Consider the following 18,855-nt stretch of genomic DNA (forward strand, 5'->3'; position numbering starts at 1 on the left):
AATGCTGAACGCCCTCGTTTTGGCACTTCATTCTAACCCTTCACACAAGATTCAATTTGGATTCGTAGCTCAACTCATTCTCAACCACCCCTTTTTACACTAAAGTGTCAAGGGACTCAACAACTCATGGGTCCGGTAAGTTATTTGGATTCCCATTTCCTTTCTAATGGAAAAAGTTGTAGAATTGAATGGAAAAGTTCTAAGTTGGTGACAAAATCTCTCGAGAAAAGGAGGGAACAGTGCCCCGTGTGAGGCTCGAACTCACGACCTTCAGATTATGAGACTGACACGCTACCTACTGCGCTAACGAGGCAAGCTGTACCTGCAGATCTGCAGAAGTTTATTGTGCATAGCAGAAAACTTTTTTTTTTCATAATGTCACTGAGACATTAGAGCATCTTTTCCCATATGGTCTAGCGGTTAGGATTCCTGGCTCTCACCCAGGTGGCCCGGGTTTGACTCCCGGTATGGGAATGCATCTTTATCTTAGCTACTGCCACCATTCAAAGACTGACACGTGTTTTTCAATCAAAAATGTTTCTGGTAGATTTTCACTTTGCAACAAAAATACTTAACATTGGCGATGCATTATGACTTTTGCAAAAGATTTCCTTTTGTTTCATAGCTTAAGCCTTTTTCAACTACACAGTTTTACACAAAAGTGTCAAGGGACTCAACAAGCCATGTGTCCTGTCTGTCATTAGGGCTCCCATGTTCTTTCTAATCGGAAACAGTTTAGAACTGAATTGGAAAGTTCAGAGTTAGTGACAAAATCTCTTGAGAAAAGGAGGATGCCACGTGTGAGCAAAAAACTCATGATCTTCAAATTATTCAACTGACGTGCCAAAAACCTTGACCATGTAGCGTGTTTCAGCTCTTGTAATGTTGATGTTTTGTATTCAAAGCAAAACACTCTTTTTTTTTTTTTTTTTACACCTGTCTTGCTGTTTACTGTACTGCTTACACCATGTGGAGAAAGACTTAGTTAGTATTCCTGGTTGACTGGTTCGATTCCTGCTATGGGAGAGACTTTTTTTTGGGGACTAGTGTCCACATTCCAAAGCCAACACGTGCCTTGCAGACAGAATCAGTTTAGGTTGGAACTGCTCTTTGCAGCCAAAAATGCAGACCACCAGGTTTTTTGGATATTTATTTGCACAAAAGCTTATTTGATGTCATATCTCAAACCATTCATATCTCTCACTTTTAATTCCTGGGTGTTAAGGGACTCAACAAGCCTTTATCCCTGTTTGTCATTGGAGCTCCCCTTCCATCAATTGGTGATATTTTGCTACTGAATGGAAAAGAGCTGTGACTCTCTAGCCAAGATGGTTGCAAAATCAGTTAAGGAAACACGGTACCAGTGCCCCATGTGAGAATCGAACTCATGACCTTCAGATTACGAGACTGACGCGCTACCTGCTGCGCTAACGAGGCAAAATGCACGTAATAATCTGCGGAAGTTGCTTGTGCAAAGCAGTACACCTCTTTTTTTTCATATTGTAAGTGAGCTGGCAGTACATCTTCTCCCATATGGTCTAGCGGTTAGGATTCCTGGTTTTCACCCAGGCGGCCTGGGTTCGACTCCTGGTATGGGAACGCGTCCTTTTCTGCACCGCTGCCAACATTCAAAAACTGACGCGTGTTTTTTAGTCAAACGTATTTCAAGTAGGATTTGTTTTTTTCAGGCAAAAATGCTGAACGCCCTCGTTTTGGCACTTCATTCTAACCCTTCACACAAGATTCAATTTGGATTCGTAGCTCAACTCATTCTCAACCACCCCTTTTTACACTAAAGTGTCAAGGGACTCAACAACTCATGGGTCCGGTAAGTTATTTGGATTCCCATTTCCTTTCTAATGGAAAAAGTTGTAGAATTGAATGGAAAAGTTCTAAGTTGGTGACAAAATCTCTCGAGAAAAGGAGGGAACAGTGCCCCGTGTGAGGCTCGAACTCACGACCTTCAGATTATGAGACTGACACGCTACCTACTGCGCTAACGAGGCAAGCTGTACCTGCAGACCTGCAGAAGTTTATTGTGCATAGCAGAAAACTTTTTTTTTTCATAATGTCACTGAGACATTAGAGCATCTTTTCCCATATGGTCTAGCGGTTAGGATTCCTGGCTCTCACCCAGGTGGCCCGGGTTTGACTCCCGGTATGGGAATGCATCTTTATCTTAGCTACTGCCACCATTCAAAGACTGACACGTGTTTTTCAATCAAAAATGTTTCTGGTAGATTTTCACTTTGCAACAAAAATACTTAACATTGGCGATGCATTATGACTTTTGCAAAAGATTTCCTTTTGTTTCATAGCTTAAGCCTTTTTCAACTACACAGTTTTACACAAAAGTGTCAAGGGACTCAACAAGCCATGTGTCCTGTCTGTCATTAGGGCTCCCATGTTCTTTCTAATCGGAAACAGTTTAGAACTGAATTGGAAAGTTCAGAGTTAGTGACAAAATCTCTTGAGAAAAGGAGGATGCCACGTGTGAGCAAAAAACTCATGATCTTCAAATTATTCAACTGACGTGCCAAAAACCTTGACCATGTAGCGTGTTTCAGCTCTTGTAATGTTGATGTTTTGTATTCAAAGCAAAACACTCTTTTTTTTTTTTTTTTTACACCTGTCTTGCTGTTTACTGTACTGCTTACACCATGTGGAGAAAGACTTAGTTAGTATTCCTGGTTGACTGGTTCGATTCCTGCTATGGGAGAGACTTTTTTTTGGGGACTAGTGTCCACATTCCAAAGCCAACACGTGCCTTGCAGACAGAATCAGTTTAGGTTGGAACTGCTCTTTGCAGCCAAAAATGCAGACCACCAGGTTTTTTGGATATTTATTTGCACAAAAGCTTATTTGATGTCATATCTCAAACCATTCATATCTCTCACTTTTAATTCCTGGGTGTTAAGGGACTCAACAAGCCTTTATCCCTGTTTGTCATTGGAGCTCCCCTTCCATCAATTGGTGATATTTTGCTACTGAATGGAAAAGAGCTGTGACTCTCTAGCCAAGATGGTTGCAAAATCAGTTAAGGAAACACGGTACCAGTGCCCCATGTGAGAATCGAACTCATGACCTTCAGATTACGAGACTGACGCGCTACCTGCTGCGCTAACGAGGCAAAATGCACGTAATAATCTGCGGAAGTTGCTTGTGCAAAGCAGTACACCTCTTTTTTTTCATATTGTAAGTGAGCTGGCAGTACATCTTCTCCCATATGGTCTAGCGGTTAGGATTCCTGGTTTTCACCCAGGCGGCCTGGGTTCGACTCCTGGTATGGGAACGCGTCCTTTTCTGCACCGCTGCCAACATTCAAAAACTGACGCGTGTTTTTTAGTCAAACGTATTTCAAGTAGGATTTGTTTTTTTCAGGCAAAAATGCTGAACGCCCTCGTTTTGGCACTTCATTCTAACCCTTCACACAAGATTCAATTTGGATTCGTAGCTCAACTCATTCTCAACCACCCCTTTTTACACTAAAGTGTCAAGGGACTCAACAACTCATGGGTCCGGTAAGTTATTTGGATTCCCATTTCCTTTCTAATGGAAAAAGTTGTAGAATTGAATGGAAAAGTTCTAAGTTGGTGACAAAATCTCTCGAGAAAATGAGGGAACAGTGCCCCGTGTGAGGCTCGAACTCACGACCTTCAGATTATGAGACTGACACGCTACCTACTGCGCTAACGAGGCAAGCTGTACCTGCAGATCTGCAGAAGTTTATTGTGCATAGCAGAAAACTTTTTTTTTTCATAATGTCACTGAGACATTAGAGCATCTTTTCCCATATGGTCTAGCGGTTAGGATTCCTGGCTCTCACCCAGGTGGCCCGAGTTTGACTCCCGGTATGGGAATGCATCTTTATCTTAGCTACTGCCACCATTCAAAGACTGACACGTGTTTTTCAATCAAAAATGTTTCTGGTAGATTTTCACTTTGCAACAAAAATACTTAACATTGGCGATGCATTATGACTTTTGCAAAAGATTTCCTTTTGTTTCATAGCTTAAGCCTTTTTCAACTACACAGTTTTACACAAAAGTGTCAAGGGACTCAACAAGCCATGTGTCCTGTCTGTCATTAGGGCTCCCATGTTCTTTCTAATCGGAAACAGTTTAGAACTGAATTGGAAAGTTCAGAGTTAGTGACAAAATCTCTTGAGAAAAGGAGGATGCCACGTGTGAGCAAAAAACTCATGATCTTCAAATTATTCAACTGACGTGCCAAAAACCTTGACCATGTAGCGTGTTTCAGCTCTTGTAATGTTGATGTTTTGTATTCAAAGCAAAACACTCTTTTTTTTTTTTTTTTTACACCTGTCTTGCTGTTTACTGTACTGCTTACACCATGTGGAGAAAGACTTAGTTAGTATTCCTGGTTGACTGGTTCGATTCCTGCTATGGGAGAGACTTTTTTTTGGGGACTAGTGTCCACATTCCAAAGCCAACACGTGCCTTGCAGACAGAATCAGTTTAGGTTGGAACTGCTCTTTGCAGCCAAAAATGCAGACCACCAGGTTTTTTGGATATTTATTTGCACAAAAGCTTATTTGATGTCATATCTCAAACCATTCATATCTCTCACTTTTAATTCCTGGGTGTTAAGGGACTCAACAAGCCTTTATCCCTGTTTGTCATTGGAGCTCCCCTTCCATCAATTGGTGATATTTTGCTACTGAATGGAAAAGAGCTGTGACTCTCTAGCCAAGATGGTTGCAAAATCAGTTAAGGAAACACGGTACCAGTGCCCCATGTGAGAATCGAACTCATGACCTTCAGATTACGAGACTGACGCGCTACCTGCTGCGCTAACGAGGCAAAATGCACGTAATAATCTGCGGAAGTTGCTTGTGCAAAGCAGTACACCTCTTTTTTTTCATATTGTAAGTGAGCTGGCAGTACATCTTCTCCCATATGGTCTAGCGGTTAGGATTCCTGGTTTTCACCCAGGCGGCCTGGGTTCGACTCCTGGTATGGGAACGTGTCCTTTTCTGCACCGCTGCCAACATTCAAAAACTGACGCGTGTTTTTTAGTCAAACGTATTTCAAGTAGGATTTGTTTTTTTCAGGCAAAAATGCTGAACGCCCGCGTTTTGGCACTTCATTCTAACCCTTCACACAAGATTCAATTTGGATTCGTAGCTCAACTCATTCTCAACCACCCCTTTTTACACTAAAGTGTCAAGGGACTCAACAACTCATGGGTCCGGTAAGTTATTTGGATTCCCATTTCCTTTCTAATGGAAAAAGTTGTAGAATTGAATGGAAAAGTTCTAAGTTGGTGACAAAATCTCTCGAGAAAAGGAGGGAACAGTGCCTCGTGTGAGGCTCGAACTCACGACCTTCAGATTATGAGACTGACACGCTACCTACTGCGCTAACGAGGCAAGCTGTACCTGCAGATCTGCAGAAGTTTATTGTGCATAGCAGAAAACTTTTTTTTTTCATAATGTCACTGAGACATTAGAGCATCTTTTCCCATATGGTCTAGCGGTTAGGATTCCTGGCTCTCACCCAGGTGGCCCGGGTTTGACTCCCGGTATGGGAATGCATCTTTATCTTAGCTACTGCCACCATTCAAAGACTGACACGTGTTTTTCAATCAAAAATGTTTCTGGTAGATTTTCACTTTGCAACAAAAATACTTAACATTGGCGATGCATTATGACTTTTGCAAAAGATTTCCTTTTGTTTCATAGCTTAAGCCTTTTTCAACTACACAGTTTTACACAAAAGTGTCAAGGGACTCAACAAGCCATGTGTCCTGTCTGTCATTAGGGCTCCCATGTTCTTTCTAATCGGAAACAGTTTAGAACTGAATTGGAAAGTTCAGAGTTAGTGACAAAATCTCTTGAGAAAAGGAGGATGCCACGTGTGAGCAAAAAACTCATGATCTTCAAATTATTCAACTGACGTGCCAAAAACCTTGACCATGTAGCGTGTTTCAGCTCTTGTAATGTTGATGTTTTGTATTCAAAGCAAAACACTCTTTTTTTCTTTTTTTTTTTTTTTTTTTTACACCTGTCTTGCTGTTTACTGTACTGCTTACACCATGTGGAGAAAGACTTAGTTAGTATTCCTGGTTGACTGGTTCGATTCCTGCTATGGGAGAGACTTTTTTTTGGGGACTAGTGTCCACATTCCAAAGCCAACACGTGCCTTGCAGACAGAATCAGTTTAGGTTGGAACTGCTCTTTGCAGCCAAAAATGCAGACCACCAGGTTTTTTGGATATTTATTTGCACAAAAGCTTATTTGATGTCATATCTCAAACCATTCATATCTCTCACTTTTAATTCCTGGGTGTTAAGGGACTCAACAAGCCTTTATCCCTGTTTGTCATTGGAGCTCCCCTTCCATCAATTGGTGATATTTTGCTACTGAATGGAAAAGAGCTGTGACTCTCTAGCCAAGATGGTTGCAAAATCAGTTAAGGAAACAAGGTACCAGTGCCCCATGTGAGAATCGAACTCATGACCTTCAGATTACGAGACTGACGCGCTACCTGCTGCGCTAACGAGGCAAAATGCACGTAATAATCTGTGGAAGTTGCTTGTGCAAAGCAGTACACCTCTTTTTTTTCATATTGTAAGTGAGCTGGCAGTACATCTTCTCCCATATGGTCTAGCGGTTAGGATTCCTGGTTTTCACCCAGGCGGCCTGGGTTCGACTCCTGGTATGGGAACGCATCCTTTTCTGCACCGCTGCCAACATTCAAAAACTGACGCGTGTTTTTTAGTCAAACGTATTTCAAGTAGGATTTGTTTTTTTCAGGCAAAAATGCTGAACGCCCGCGTTTTGGCACTTCATTCTGACCCTTCACACAAGATTCAATTTGGATTCGTAGCTCAACTCATTCTCAACCACCCCTTTTTACACTAAAGTGTCAAGGGACTCAACAACTCATGGGTCCGGTAAGTTATTTGGATTCCCATTTCCTTTCTAATGGAAAAAGTTGTAGAATTGAATGGAAAAGTTCTAAGTTGGTGACAAAATCTCTCGAGAAAAGGAGGGAACAGTGCCCCGTGTGAGGCTCGAACTCACGACCTTCAGATTATGAGACTGACACGCTACCTACTGCGCTAACGAGGCAAGCTGTACCTGCAGATCTGCAGAAGTTTATTGTGCATAGCAGAAAACTTTTTTTTTTCATAATGTCACTGAGACATTAGAGCATCTTTTCCCATATGGTCTAGCGGTTAGGATTCCTGGCTCTCACCCAGGTGGCCCGGGTTTGACTCCCGGTATGGGAATGCATCTTTATCTTAGCTACTGCCACCATTCAAAGACTGACACGTGTTTTTCAATCAAAAATGTTTCTGGTAGATTTTCACTTTGCAACAAAAATACTTAACATTGGCGATGCATTATGACTTTTGCAAAAGATTTCCTTTTGTTTCATAGCTTAAGCCTTTTTCAACTACACAGTTTTACACAAAAGTGTCAAGGGACTCAACAAGCCATGTGTCCTGTCTGTCATTAGGGCTCCCATGTTCTTTCTAATCGGAAACAGTTTAGAACTGAATTGGAAAGTTCAGAGTTAGTGACAAAATCTCTTGAGAAAAGGAGGATGCCACGTGTGAGCAAAAAACTCATGATCTTCAAATTATTCAACTGACGTGCCAAAAACCTTGACCATGTAGCGTGTTTCAGCTCTTGTAATGTTGATGTTTTGTATTCAAAGCAAAACACTCTTTTTTTTTTTTTTTTTTTTTTTTTTTTACACCTGTCTTGCTGTTTACTGTACTGCTTACACCATGTGGAGAAAGACTTAGTTAGTATTCCTGGTTGACTGGTTCGATTCCTGCTATGGGAGAGACTTTTTTTTGGGGACTAGTGTCCACATTCCAAAGCCAACACGTGCCTTGCAGACAGAATCAGTTTAGGTTGGAACTGCTCTTTGCAGCCAAAAATGCAGACCACCAGGTTTTTTGGATATTTATTTGCACAAAAGCTTATTTGATGTCATATCTCAAACCATTCATATCTCTCACTTTTAATTCCTGGGTGTTAAGGGACTCAACAAGCCTTTATCCCTGTTTGTCATTGGAGCTCCCCTTCCATCAATTGGTGATATTTTGCTACTGAATGGAAAAGAGCTGTGACTCTCTAGCCAAGATGGTTGCAAAATCAGTTAAGGAAACACGGTACCAGTGCCCCATGTGAGAATCGAACTCATGACCTTCAGATTACGAGACTGACGCGCTACCTGCTGCGCTAACGAGGCAAAATGCACGTAATAATCTGCGGAAGTTGCTTGTGCAAAGCAGTACACCTCTTTTTTTTCATATTGTAAGTGAGCTGGCAGTACATCTTCTCCCATATGGTCTAGCGGTTAGGATTCCTGGTTTTCACCCAGGCGGCCTGGGTTCGACTCCTGGTATGGGAACGCATCCTTTTCTGCACCGCTGCCAACATTCAAAAACTGACGCGTGTTTTTTAGTCAAACGTATTTCAAGTAGGATTTGTTTTTTTCAGGCAAAAATGCTGAACGCCCGCGTTTTGGCACTTCATTCTGACCCTTCACACAAGATTCAATTTGGATTCGTAGCTCAACTCATTCTCAACCACCCCTTTTTACACTAAAGTGTCAAGGGACTCAACAACTCATGGGTCCGGTAAGTTATTTGGATTCCCATTTCCTTTCTAATGGAAAAAGTTGTAGAATTGAATGGAAAAGTTCTAAGTTGGTGACAAAATCTCTCGAGAAAAGGAGGGAACAGTGCCCCGTGTGAGGCTCGAACTCACGACCTTCAGATTATGAGACTGACACGCTACCTACTGCGCTAACAAGGCAAGCTGTACCTGCAGATCTGCAGAAGTTTATTGTGCATAGCAGAAAACTATTTTTTTTCATAATGTCACTGAGACATTAGAGCATCTTTTCCCATATGGTCTAGCGGTTAGGATTCCTGGCTCTCACCCAGGTGGCCCGGGTTTGACTCCCGGTATGGGAATGCATCTTTATCTTAGCTACTGCCACCATTCAAAGACTGACACGTGTTTTTCAATCAAAAATGTTTCTGGTAGATTTTCACTTTGCAACAAAAATACTTAACATTGGCGATGCATTATGACTTTTGCAAAAGATTTCCTTTTGTTTCATAGCTTAAGCCTTTTTCAACTACACAGTTTTACACAAAAGTGTCAAGGGACTCAACAAGCCATGTGTCCTGTCTGTCATTAGGGCTCCCATGTTCTTTCTAATCGGAAACAGTTTAGAACTGAATTGGAAAGTTCAGAGTTAGTGACAAAATCTCTTGAGAAAAGGAGGATGCCACGTGTGAGCAAAAAACTCATGATCTTCAAATTATTCAACTGACGTGCCAAAAACCTTGACCATGTAGCGTGTTTCAGCTCTTGTAATGTTGATGTTTTGTATTCAAAGCAAAACACTCTTTTTTTTTTTTTTTTTTTTTTTTTTTACACCTGTCTTGCTGTTTACTGTACTGCTTACACCATGTGGAGAAAGACTTAGTTAGTATTCCTGGTTGACTGGTTCGATTCCTGCTATGGGAGAGACTTTTTTTTGGGGACTAGTGTCCACATTCCAAAGCCAACACGTGCCTTGCAGACAGAATCAGTTTAGGTTGGAACTGCTCTTTGCAGCCAAAAATGCAGACCACCAGGTTTTTTGGATATTTATTTGCACAAAAGCTTATTTGATGTCATATCTCAAACCATTCATATCTCTCACTTTTAATTCCTGGGTGTTAAGGGACTCAACAAGCCTTTATCCCTGTTTGTCATTGGAGCTCCCCTTCCATCAATTGGTGATATTTTGCTACTGAATGGAAAAGAGCTGTGACTCTCTAGCCAAGATGGTTGCAAAATCAGTTAAGGAAACACGGTACCAGTGCCCCATGTGAGAATCGAACTCATGACCTTCAGATTACGAGACTGACGCGCTACCTGCTGCGCTAACGAGGCAAAATGCACGTAATAATCTGTGGAAGTTGCTTGTGCAAAGCAGTACACCTCTTTTTTTTCATATTGTAAGTGAGCTGGCAGTACATCTTCTCCCATATGGTCTAGCGGTTAGGATTCCTGGTTTTCACCCAGGCGGCCTGGGTTCGACTCCTGGTATGGGAACGCATCCTTTTCTGCACCGCTGCCAACATTCAAAAACTGACGCGTGTTTTTTAGTCAAACGTATTTCAAGTAGGATTTGTTTTTTTCAGGCAAAAATGCTGAACGCCCGCGTTTTGGCACTTCATTCTGACCCTTCACACAAGATTCAATTTGGATTCGTAGCTCAACTCATTCTCAACCACCCCTTTTTACACTAAAGTGTCAAGGGACTCAACAACTCATGGGTCCGGTAAGTTATTTGGATTCCCATTTCCTTTCTAATGGAAAAAGTTGTAGAATTGAATGGAAAAGTTCTAAGTTGGTGACAAAATCTCTCGAGAAAAGGAGGGAACAGTGCCCCGTGTGAGGCTCGAACTCACGACCTTCAGATTATGAGACTGACACGCTACCTACTGCGCTAACGAGGCAAGCTGTACCTGCAGATCTGCAGAAGTTTATTGTGCATAGCAGAAAACTTTTTTTTTTCATAATGTCACTGAGACATTAGAGCATCTTTTCCCATATGGTCTAGCGGTTAGGATTCCTGGCTCTCACCCAGGTGGCCCGGGTTTGACTCCCGGTATGGGAATGCATCTTTATCTTAGCTACTGCCACCATTCAAAGACTGACACGTGTTTTTCAATCAAAAATGTTTCTGGTAGATTTTCACTTTGCAACAAAAATACTTAACATTGGCGATGCATTATGACTTTTGCAAAAGATTTCCTTTTGTTTCATAGCTTAAGCCTTTTTCAACTACACAGTTTTACACAAAAGTGTCAAGGGACTCAACAAGCCATGTGTCCTGTCTGTCATTAGGGCTCCCATGTTCTTTCTAATCGGAAACAGTTTAGAACTGAATTGGAAAGTTCAGAGTTAGTGACAAAATCTCTTGAGAAAAGGAGGATGCCACGTGTGAGCAAAAAACTCATGATCTTCAAATTATTCAACTGACGTGCCAAAAACCTTGACCATGTAGCGTGTTTCAGCTCTTGTAATGTTGATGTTTTGTATTCAAAGCAAAACACTCTTTTTTTTTTTTTTTTTACACCTGTCTTGCTGTTTACTGTACTGCTTACACCATGTGGAGAAAGACTTAGTTAGTATTCCTGGTTGACTGGTTCGATTCCTGCTATGGGAGAGACTTTTTTTTGGGGACTAGTGTCCACATTCCAAAGCCAACACGTGCCTTGCAGACAGAATCAGTTTAGGTTGGAACTGCTCTTTGCAGCCAAAAATGCAGACCACCAGGTTTTTTGGATATTTATTTGCACAAAAGCTTATTTGATGTCATATCTCAAACCATTCATATCTCTCACTTTTAATTCCTGGGTGTTAAGGGACTCAACAAGCCTTTATCCCTGTTTGTCATTGGAGCTCCCCTTCCATCAATTGGTGATATTTTGCTACTGAATGGAAAAGAGCTGTGACTCTCTAGCCAAGATGGTTGCAAAATCAGTTAAGGAAACACGGTACCAGTGCCCCATGTGAGAATCGAACTCATGACCTTCAGATTACGAGACTGACGCGCTACCTGCTGCGCTAACGAGGCAAAATGCACGTAATAATCTGTGGAAGTTGCTTGTGCAAAGCAGTACACCTCTTTTTTTTCATATTGTAAGTGAGCTGGCAGTACATCTTCTCCCATATGGTCTAGCGGTTAGGATTCCTGGTTTTCACCCAGGCGGCCTGGGTTCGACTCCTGGTATGGGAACGCATCCTTTTCTGCACCGCTGCCAACATTCAAAAACTGACGCGTGTTTTTTAGTCAAATGTATTTCAAGTAGGATTTGTTTTTTTCAGGCAAAAATGCTGAACGCCCGCGTTTTGGCACTTCATTCTGACCCTTCACACAAGATTCAATTTGGATTCGTAGCTCAACTCATTCTCAACCACCCCTTTTTACACTAAAGTGTCAAGGGACTCAACAACTCATGGGTCCGGTAAGTTATTTGGATTCCCATTTCCTTTCTAATGGAAAAAGTTGTAGAATTGAATGGAAAAGTTCTAAGTTGGTGACAAAATCTCTCGAGAAAAGGAGGGAACAGTGCCCCGTGTGAGGCTCGAACTCACGACCTTCAGATTATGAGACTGACACGCTACCTACTGCGCTAACGAGGCAAGCTGTACCTGCAGATCTGCAGAAGTTTATTGTGCATAGCAGAAAACTTTTTTTTTTCATAATGTCACTGAGACATTAGAGCATCTTTTCCCATATGGTCTAGCGGTTAGGATTCCTGGCTCTCACCCAGGTGGCCCGGGTTTGACTCCCGGTATGGGAATGCATCTTTATCTTAGCTACTGCCACCATTCAAAGACTGACACGTGTTTTTCAATCAAAAATGTTTCTGGTAGATTTTCACTTTGCAACAAAAATACTTAACATTGGCGATGCATTATGACTTTTGCAAAAGATTTCCTTTTGTTTCATAGCTTAAGCCTTTTTCAACTACACAGTTTTACACAAAAGTGTCAAGGGACTCAACAAGCCATGTGTCCTGTCTGTCATTAGGGCTCCCATGTTCTTTCTAATCGGAAACAGTTTAGAACTGAATTGGAAAGTTCAGAGTTAGTGACAAAATCTCTTGAGAAAAGGAGGATGCCACGTGTGAGCAAAAAACTCATGATCTTCAAATTATTCAACTGACGTGCCAAAAACCTTGACCATGTAGCGTGTTTCAGCTCTTGTAATGTTGATGTTTTGTATTCAAAGCAAAACACTCTTTTTTTTTTTTTTTTTTTTTTTTTTTACACCTGTCTTGCTGTTTACTGTACTGCTTACACCATGTGGAGAAAGACTTAGTTAGTATTCCTGGTTGACTGGTTCGATTCCTGCTATGGGAGAGACTTTTTTTTGGGGACTAGTGTCCACATTCCAAAGCCAACACGTGCCTTGCAGACAGAATCAGTTTAGGTTGGAACTGCTCTTTGCAGCCAAAAATGCAGACCACCAGGTTTTTTGGATATTTATTTGCACAAAAGCTTATTTGATGTCATATCTCAAACCATTCATATCTCTCACTTTTAATTCCTGGGTGTTAAGGGACTCAACAAGCCTTTATCCCTGTTTGTCATTGGAGCTCCCCTTCCATCAATTGGTGATATTTTGCTACTGAATGGAAAAGAGCTGTGACTCTCTAGCCAAGATGGTTGCAAAATCAGTTAAGGAAACACGGTACCAGTGCCCCATGTGAGAATCGAACTCATGACCTTCAGATTACGAGACTGACGCGCTACCTGCTGCGCTAACGAGGCAAAATGCACGTAATAATCTGTGGAAGTTGCTTGTGCAAAGCAGTACACCTCTTTTTTTTCATATTGTAAGTGAGCTGGCAGTACATCTTCTCCCATATGGTCTAGCGGTTAGGATTCCTGGTTTTCACCCAGGCGGCCTGGGTTCGACTCCTGGTATGGGAACGCATCCTTTTCTGCACCGCTGCCAACATTCAAAAACTGACGCGTGTTTTTTAGTCAAATGTATTTCAAGTAGGATTTGTTTTTTTCAGGCAAAAATGCTGAACGCCCGCGTTTTGGCACTTCATTCTGACCCTTCACACAAGATTCAATTTGGATTCGTAGCTCAACTCATTCTCAACCACCCCTTTTTACACTAAAGTGTCAAGGGACTCAACAACTCATGGGTCCGGTAAGTTATTTGGATTCCCATTTCCTTTCTAATGGAAAAAGTTGTAGAATTGAATGGAAAAGTTCTAAGTTGGTGACAAAATCTCTCGAGAAAAGGAGGGAACAGTGCCCCGTGTGAGGCTCGAACTCACGACCTTCAGATTATGAGACTGACACGCTACCTACTGCGCTAACGAGGCAAGCTGTACCTGCAGATCTGCAGAAGTTTATTGTGCATAGCAGAAAACTTTTTTTTTTCATAATGTCACTGAGACATTAGAGCATCTTTTCCCATATGGTCTAGCGGTTAGGATTCCTGGCTCTCACCCAGGTGGCCCGGGTTTGACTCCCGGTATGGGAATGCATCTTTATCTTAGCTACTGCCACCATTCAAAGACTGACACGTGTTTTTCAATCAAAAATGTTTCTGGTAGATTTTCACTTTGCAACAAAAATACTTAACATTGGCGATGCATTATGACTTTTGCAAAAGATTTCCTTTTGTTTCATAGCTTAAGCCTTTTTCAACTACACAGTTTTACACAAAAGTGTCAAGGGACTCAACAAGCCATGTGTCCTGTCTGTCATTAGGGCTCCCATGTTCTTTCTAATCGGAAACAGTTTAGAACTGAATTGGAAAGTTCAGAGTTAGTGACAAAATCTCTTGAGAAAAGGAGGATGCCACGTGTGAGCAAAAAACTCATGATCTTCAAATTATTCAACTGACGTGCCAAAAACCTTGACCATGTAGCGTGTTTCAGCTCTTGTAATGTTGATGTTTTGTATTCAAAGCAAAACACTCTTTTTTTTTTTTTTTTTTTTTTTTTTTACACCTGTCTTGCTGTTTACTGTACTGCTTACACCATGTGGAGAAAGACTTAGTTAGTATTCCTGGTTGACTGGTTCGATTCCTGCTATGGGAGAGACTTTTTTTTGGGGACTAGTGTCCACATTCCAAAGCCAACACGTGCCTTGCAGACAGAATCAGTTTAGGTTGGAACTGCTCTTTGCAGCCAAAAATGCAGACCACCAGGTTTTTTGGATATTTATTTGCACAAAAGCTTATTTGATGTCATATCTCAAACCATTCATATCTCTCACTTTTAATTCCTGGGTGTTAAGGGACTCAACAAGCCTTTATCCCTGTTTGTCATTGGAGCTCCCCTTCCATCAATTGGTGATATTTTGCTACTGAATGGAAAAGAGCTGTGACTCTCTAGCCAAGATGGTTGCAAAATCAGTTAAGGAAACACGGTACCAGTGCCCCATGTGAGAATCGAACTCATGACCTTCAGATTACGAGACTGACGCGCTACCTGCTGCGCTAACGAGGCAAAATGCACGTAATAATCTGTGGAAGTTGCTTGTGCAAAGCAGTACACCTCTTTTTTTTCATATTGTAAGTGAGCTGGCAGTACATCTTCTCCCATATGGTCTAGCGGTTAGGATTCCTGGTTTCACCCAGGCGGCCTGGGTTCGACTCCTGGTATGGGAACGCATCCTTTTCTGCACCGCTGCCAACATTCAAAAACTGACGCGTGTTTTTTAGTCAAATGTATTTCAAGTAGGATTTGTTTTTTTCAGGCAAAAATGCTGAACGCCCGCGTTTTGGCACTTCATTCTGACCCTTCACACAAGATTCAATTTGGATTCGTAGCTCAACTCATTCTCAACCACCCCTTTTTACACTAAAGTGTCAAGGGACTCAACAACTCATGGGTCCGGTAAGTTATTTGGATTCCCATTTCCTTTCTAATGGAAAAAGTTGTAGAATTGAATGGAAAAGTTCTAAGTTGGTGACAAAATCTCTCGAGAAAAGGAGGGAACAGTGCCCCGTGTGAGGCTCGAACTCACGACCTTCAGATTATGAGACTGACACGCTACCTACTGCGCTAACGAGGCAAGCTGTACCTGCAGATCTGCAGAAGTTTATTGTGCATAGCAGAAAACTTTTTTTTTTCATAATGTCACTGAGACATTAGAGCATCTTTTCCCATATGGTCTAGCGGTTAGGATTCCTGGCTCTCACCCAGGTGGCCCGGGTTTGACTCCCGGTATGGGAATGCATCTTTATCTTAGCTACTGCCACCATTCAAAGACTGACACGTGTTTTTCAATCAAAAATGTTTCTGGTAGATTTTCACTTTGCAACAAAAATACTTAACATTGGCGATGCATTATGACTTTTGCAAAAGATTTCCTTTTGTTTCATAGCTTAAGCCTTTTTCAACTACACAGTTTTACACAAAAGTGTCAAGGGACTCAACAAGCCATGTGTCCTGTCTGTCATTAGGGCTCCCATGTTCTTTCTAATCGGAAACAGTTTAGAACTGAATTGGAAAGTTCAGAGTTAGTGACAAAATCTCTTGAGAAAAGGAGGATGCCACGTGTGAGCAAAAAACTCATGATCTTCAAATTATTCAACTGACGTGCCAAAAACCTTGACCATGTAGCGTGTTTCAGCTCTTGTAATGTTGATGTTTTGTATTCAAAGCAAAACACTCTTTTTTTTTTTTTTTTTTTTTTTTTTACACCTGTCTTGCTGTTTACTGTACTGCTTACACCATGTGGAGAAAGACTTAGTATTCCTGGTTGACTGGTTCGATTCCTGCTATGGGAGAGACTTTTTTTTGGGGACTAGTGTCCACATTCCAAAGCCAACACGTGCCTTGCAGACAGAATCAGTTTAGGTTGGAACTGCTCTTTGCAGCCAAAAATGCAGACCACCAGGTTTTTTGGATATTTATTTGCACAAAAGCTTATTTGATGTCATATCTCAAACCATTCATATCTCTCACTTTTAATTCCTGGGTGTTAAGGGACTCAACAAGCCTTTATCCCTGTTTGTCATTGGAGCTCCCCTTCCATCAATTGGTGATATTTTGCTACTGAATGGAAAAGAGCTGTGACTCTCTAGCCAAGATGGTTGCAAAATCAGTTAAGGAAACACGGTACCAGTGCCCCATGTGAGAATCGAACTCATGACCTTCAGATTACGAGACTGACGCGCTACCTGCTGCGCTAACGAGGCAAAATGCACGTAATAATCTGTGGAAGTTGCTTGTGCAAAGCAGTACACCTCTTTTTTTTCATATTGTAAGTGAGCTGGCAGTACATCTTCTCCCATATGGTCTAGCGGTTAGGATTCCTGGTTTCACCCAGGCGGCCTGGGTTCGACTCCTGGTATGGGAACGCATCCTTTTCTGCACCGCTGCCAACATTCAAAAACTGACGCGTGTTTTTTAGTCAAATGTATTTCAAGTAGGATTTGTTTTTTTCAGGCAAAAATGCTGAACGCCCGCGTTTTGGCACTTCATTCTGACCCTTCACACAAGATTCAATTTGGATTCGTAGCTCAACTCATTCTCAACCACCCCTTTTTACACTAAAGTGTCAAGGGACTCAACAACTCATGGGTCCGGTAAGTTATTTGGATTCCCATTTCCTTTCTAATGGAAAAAGTTGTAGAATTGAATGGAAAAGTTCTAAGTTGGTGACAAAATCTCTCGAGAAAAGGAGGGAACAGTGCCCCGTGTGAGGCTCGAACTCACGACCTTCAGATTATGAGACTGACACGCTACCTACTGCGCTAACGAGGCAAGCTGTACCTGCAGATCTGCAGAAGTTTATTGTGCATAGCAGAAAACTTTTTTTTTTCATAATGTCACTGAGACATTAGAGCATCTTTTCCCATATGGTCTAGCGGTTAGGATTCCTGGCTCTCACCCAGGTGGCCCGGGTTTGACTCCCGGTATGGGAATGCATCTTTATCTTAGCTACTGCCACCATTCAAAGACTGACACGTGTTTTTCAATCAAAAATGTTTCTGGTAGATTTTCACTTTGCAACAAAAATACTTAACATTGGCGATGCATTATGACTTTTGCAAAAGATTTCCTTTTGTTTCATAGCTTAAGCCTTTTTCAACTACACAGTTTTACACAAAAGTGTCAAGGGACTCAACAAGCCATGTGTCCTGTCTGTCATTAGGGCTCCCATGTTCTTTCTAATCGGAAACAGTTTAGAACTGAATTGGAAAGTTCAGAGTTAGTGACAAAATCTCTTGAGAAAAGGAGGATGCCACGTGTGAGCAAAAAACTCATGATCTTCAAATTATTCAACTGACGTGCCAAAAACCTTGACCATGTAGCGTGTTTCAGCTCTTGTAATGTTGATGTTTTGTATTCAAAGCAAAACACTCTTTTTTTTTTTTTTTTTTTTTTTTTTACACCTGTCTTGCTGTTTACTGTACTGCTTACACCATGTGGAGAAAGACTTAGTATTCCTGGTTGACTGGTTCGATTCCTGCTATGGGAGAGACTTTTTTTTGGTGACTAGTGTCCACATTCCAAAGCCAACACGTGCCTTGCAGACAGAATCAGTTTAGGTTGGAACTGCTCTTTGCAGCCAAAAATGCAGACCACCAGGTTTTTTGGATATTTATTTGCACAAAAGCTTATTTGATGTCATATCTCAAACCATTCATATCTCTCACTTTTAATTCCTGGGTGTTAAGGGACTCAACAAGCCTTTATCCCTGTTTGTCATTGGAGCTCCCCTTCCATCAATTGGTGATATTTTGCTACTGAATGGAAAAGAGCTGTGACTCTCTAGCCAAGATGGTTGCAAAATCAGTTAAGGAAACACGGTACCAGTGCCCCATGTGAGAATCGAACTCATGACCTTCAGATTACGAGACTGACGCGCTACCTGCTGCGCTAACGAGGCAAAATGCACGTAATAATCTGTGGAAGTTGCTTGTGCAAAGCAGTACACCTCTTTTTTTTCATATTGTAAGTGAGCTGGCAGTACATCTTCTCCCATATGGTCTAGCGGTTAGGATTCCTGGTTTTCACCCAGGCGGCCTGGGTTCGACTCCTGGTATGGGAACGCATCCTTTTCTGCACCGCTGCCAACATTCAAAAACTGACGCGTGTTTTTTAGTCAAACGTATTTCAAGTAGGATTTGTTTTTTTCAGGCAAAAATGCTGAACGCCCGCGTTTTGGCACTTCATTCTGACCCTTCACACAAGATTCAATTTGGATTCGTAGCTCAACTCATTCTCAACCACCCCTTTTTACACTAAAGTGTCAAGGGACTCAACAACTCATGGGTCCGGTAAGTTATTTGGATTCCCATTTCCTTTCTAATGGAA

The 18,855-nt window shown here is 41.6% G+C and overlaps 16 non-coding genes across 16 annotated transcripts; 9 read left to right on the plus strand and 7 right to left on the minus strand.

Annotated features, from left to right (window-relative positions):
- Window positions 1-1,527: 1,527 nt before the first annotated feature.
- TRNAE-UUC (transfer RNA glutamic acid (anticodon UUC)) lies at window positions 1,528-1,599 on the plus strand. The gene has a single exon. It is a non-coding gene; the product is annotated as a tRNA-Glu (tRNA).
- A 1,621-nt stretch (window positions 1,600-3,220) lies between these two features.
- On the plus strand, window positions 3,221-3,292 carry TRNAE-UUC (transfer RNA glutamic acid (anticodon UUC)). Its single transcript has one exon. It is a non-coding gene; the product is annotated as a tRNA-Glu (tRNA).
- A 1,621-nt stretch (window positions 3,293-4,913) lies between these two features.
- Window positions 4,914-4,985, plus strand: TRNAE-UUC (transfer RNA glutamic acid (anticodon UUC)). Its single transcript has one exon. It is a non-coding gene; the product is annotated as a tRNA-Glu (tRNA).
- A 334-nt stretch (window positions 4,986-5,319) lies between these two features.
- TRNAM-CAU (transfer RNA methionine (anticodon CAU)) lies at window positions 5,320-5,392 on the minus strand. The gene has a single exon. It is a non-coding gene; the product is annotated as a tRNA-Met (tRNA).
- A 1,225-nt stretch (window positions 5,393-6,617) lies between these two features.
- TRNAE-UUC (transfer RNA glutamic acid (anticodon UUC)) lies at window positions 6,618-6,689 on the plus strand. Its single transcript has one exon. It is a non-coding gene; the product is annotated as a tRNA-Glu (tRNA).
- A 334-nt stretch (window positions 6,690-7,023) lies between these two features.
- On the minus strand, window positions 7,024-7,096 carry TRNAM-CAU (transfer RNA methionine (anticodon CAU)). The gene has a single exon. It is a non-coding gene; the product is annotated as a tRNA-Met (tRNA).
- Window positions 7,097-8,321: 1,225 nt separating this feature from the next.
- On the plus strand, window positions 8,322-8,393 carry TRNAE-UUC (transfer RNA glutamic acid (anticodon UUC)). The gene has a single exon. It is a non-coding gene; the product is annotated as a tRNA-Glu (tRNA).
- A 1,631-nt stretch (window positions 8,394-10,024) lies between these two features.
- On the plus strand, window positions 10,025-10,096 carry TRNAE-UUC (transfer RNA glutamic acid (anticodon UUC)). Its single transcript has one exon. It is a non-coding gene; the product is annotated as a tRNA-Glu (tRNA).
- A 334-nt stretch (window positions 10,097-10,430) lies between these two features.
- On the minus strand, window positions 10,431-10,503 carry TRNAM-CAU (transfer RNA methionine (anticodon CAU)). The gene has a single exon. It is a non-coding gene; the product is annotated as a tRNA-Met (tRNA).
- Window positions 10,504-11,717: 1,214 nt separating this feature from the next.
- Window positions 11,718-11,789, plus strand: TRNAE-UUC (transfer RNA glutamic acid (anticodon UUC)). The gene has a single exon. It is a non-coding gene; the product is annotated as a tRNA-Glu (tRNA).
- A 334-nt stretch (window positions 11,790-12,123) lies between these two features.
- Window positions 12,124-12,196, minus strand: TRNAM-CAU (transfer RNA methionine (anticodon CAU)). The gene has a single exon. It is a non-coding gene; the product is annotated as a tRNA-Met (tRNA).
- Window positions 12,197-13,420: 1,224 nt separating this feature from the next.
- TRNAE-UUC (transfer RNA glutamic acid (anticodon UUC)) lies at window positions 13,421-13,492 on the plus strand. Its single transcript has one exon. It is a non-coding gene; the product is annotated as a tRNA-Glu (tRNA).
- A 334-nt stretch (window positions 13,493-13,826) lies between these two features.
- On the minus strand, window positions 13,827-13,899 carry TRNAM-CAU (transfer RNA methionine (anticodon CAU)). The gene has a single exon. It is a non-coding gene; the product is annotated as a tRNA-Met (tRNA).
- A 1,629-nt stretch (window positions 13,900-15,528) lies between these two features.
- TRNAM-CAU (transfer RNA methionine (anticodon CAU)) lies at window positions 15,529-15,601 on the minus strand. The gene has a single exon. It is a non-coding gene; the product is annotated as a tRNA-Met (tRNA).
- Window positions 15,602-17,225: 1,624 nt separating this feature from the next.
- Window positions 17,226-17,298, minus strand: TRNAM-CAU (transfer RNA methionine (anticodon CAU)). Its single transcript has one exon. It is a non-coding gene; the product is annotated as a tRNA-Met (tRNA).
- A 1,219-nt stretch (window positions 17,299-18,517) lies between these two features.
- On the plus strand, window positions 18,518-18,589 carry TRNAE-UUC (transfer RNA glutamic acid (anticodon UUC)). Its single transcript has one exon. It is a non-coding gene; the product is annotated as a tRNA-Glu (tRNA).
- The last annotated feature ends 266 nt before the right edge of the window (window positions 18,590-18,855 follow it).

The sequence above is a fragment of the Phyllobates terribilis genome, unplaced genomic scaffold, assembly GCF_046119375.1.
Source record: "Phyllobates terribilis strain yellow unplaced genomic scaffold, ASM4611937v1 Scaffold_11__3_contigs__length_659146591, whole genome shotgun sequence".
Taxonomy (NCBI): domain Eukaryota; kingdom Metazoa; phylum Chordata; class Amphibia; order Anura; family Dendrobatidae; genus Phyllobates; species Phyllobates terribilis.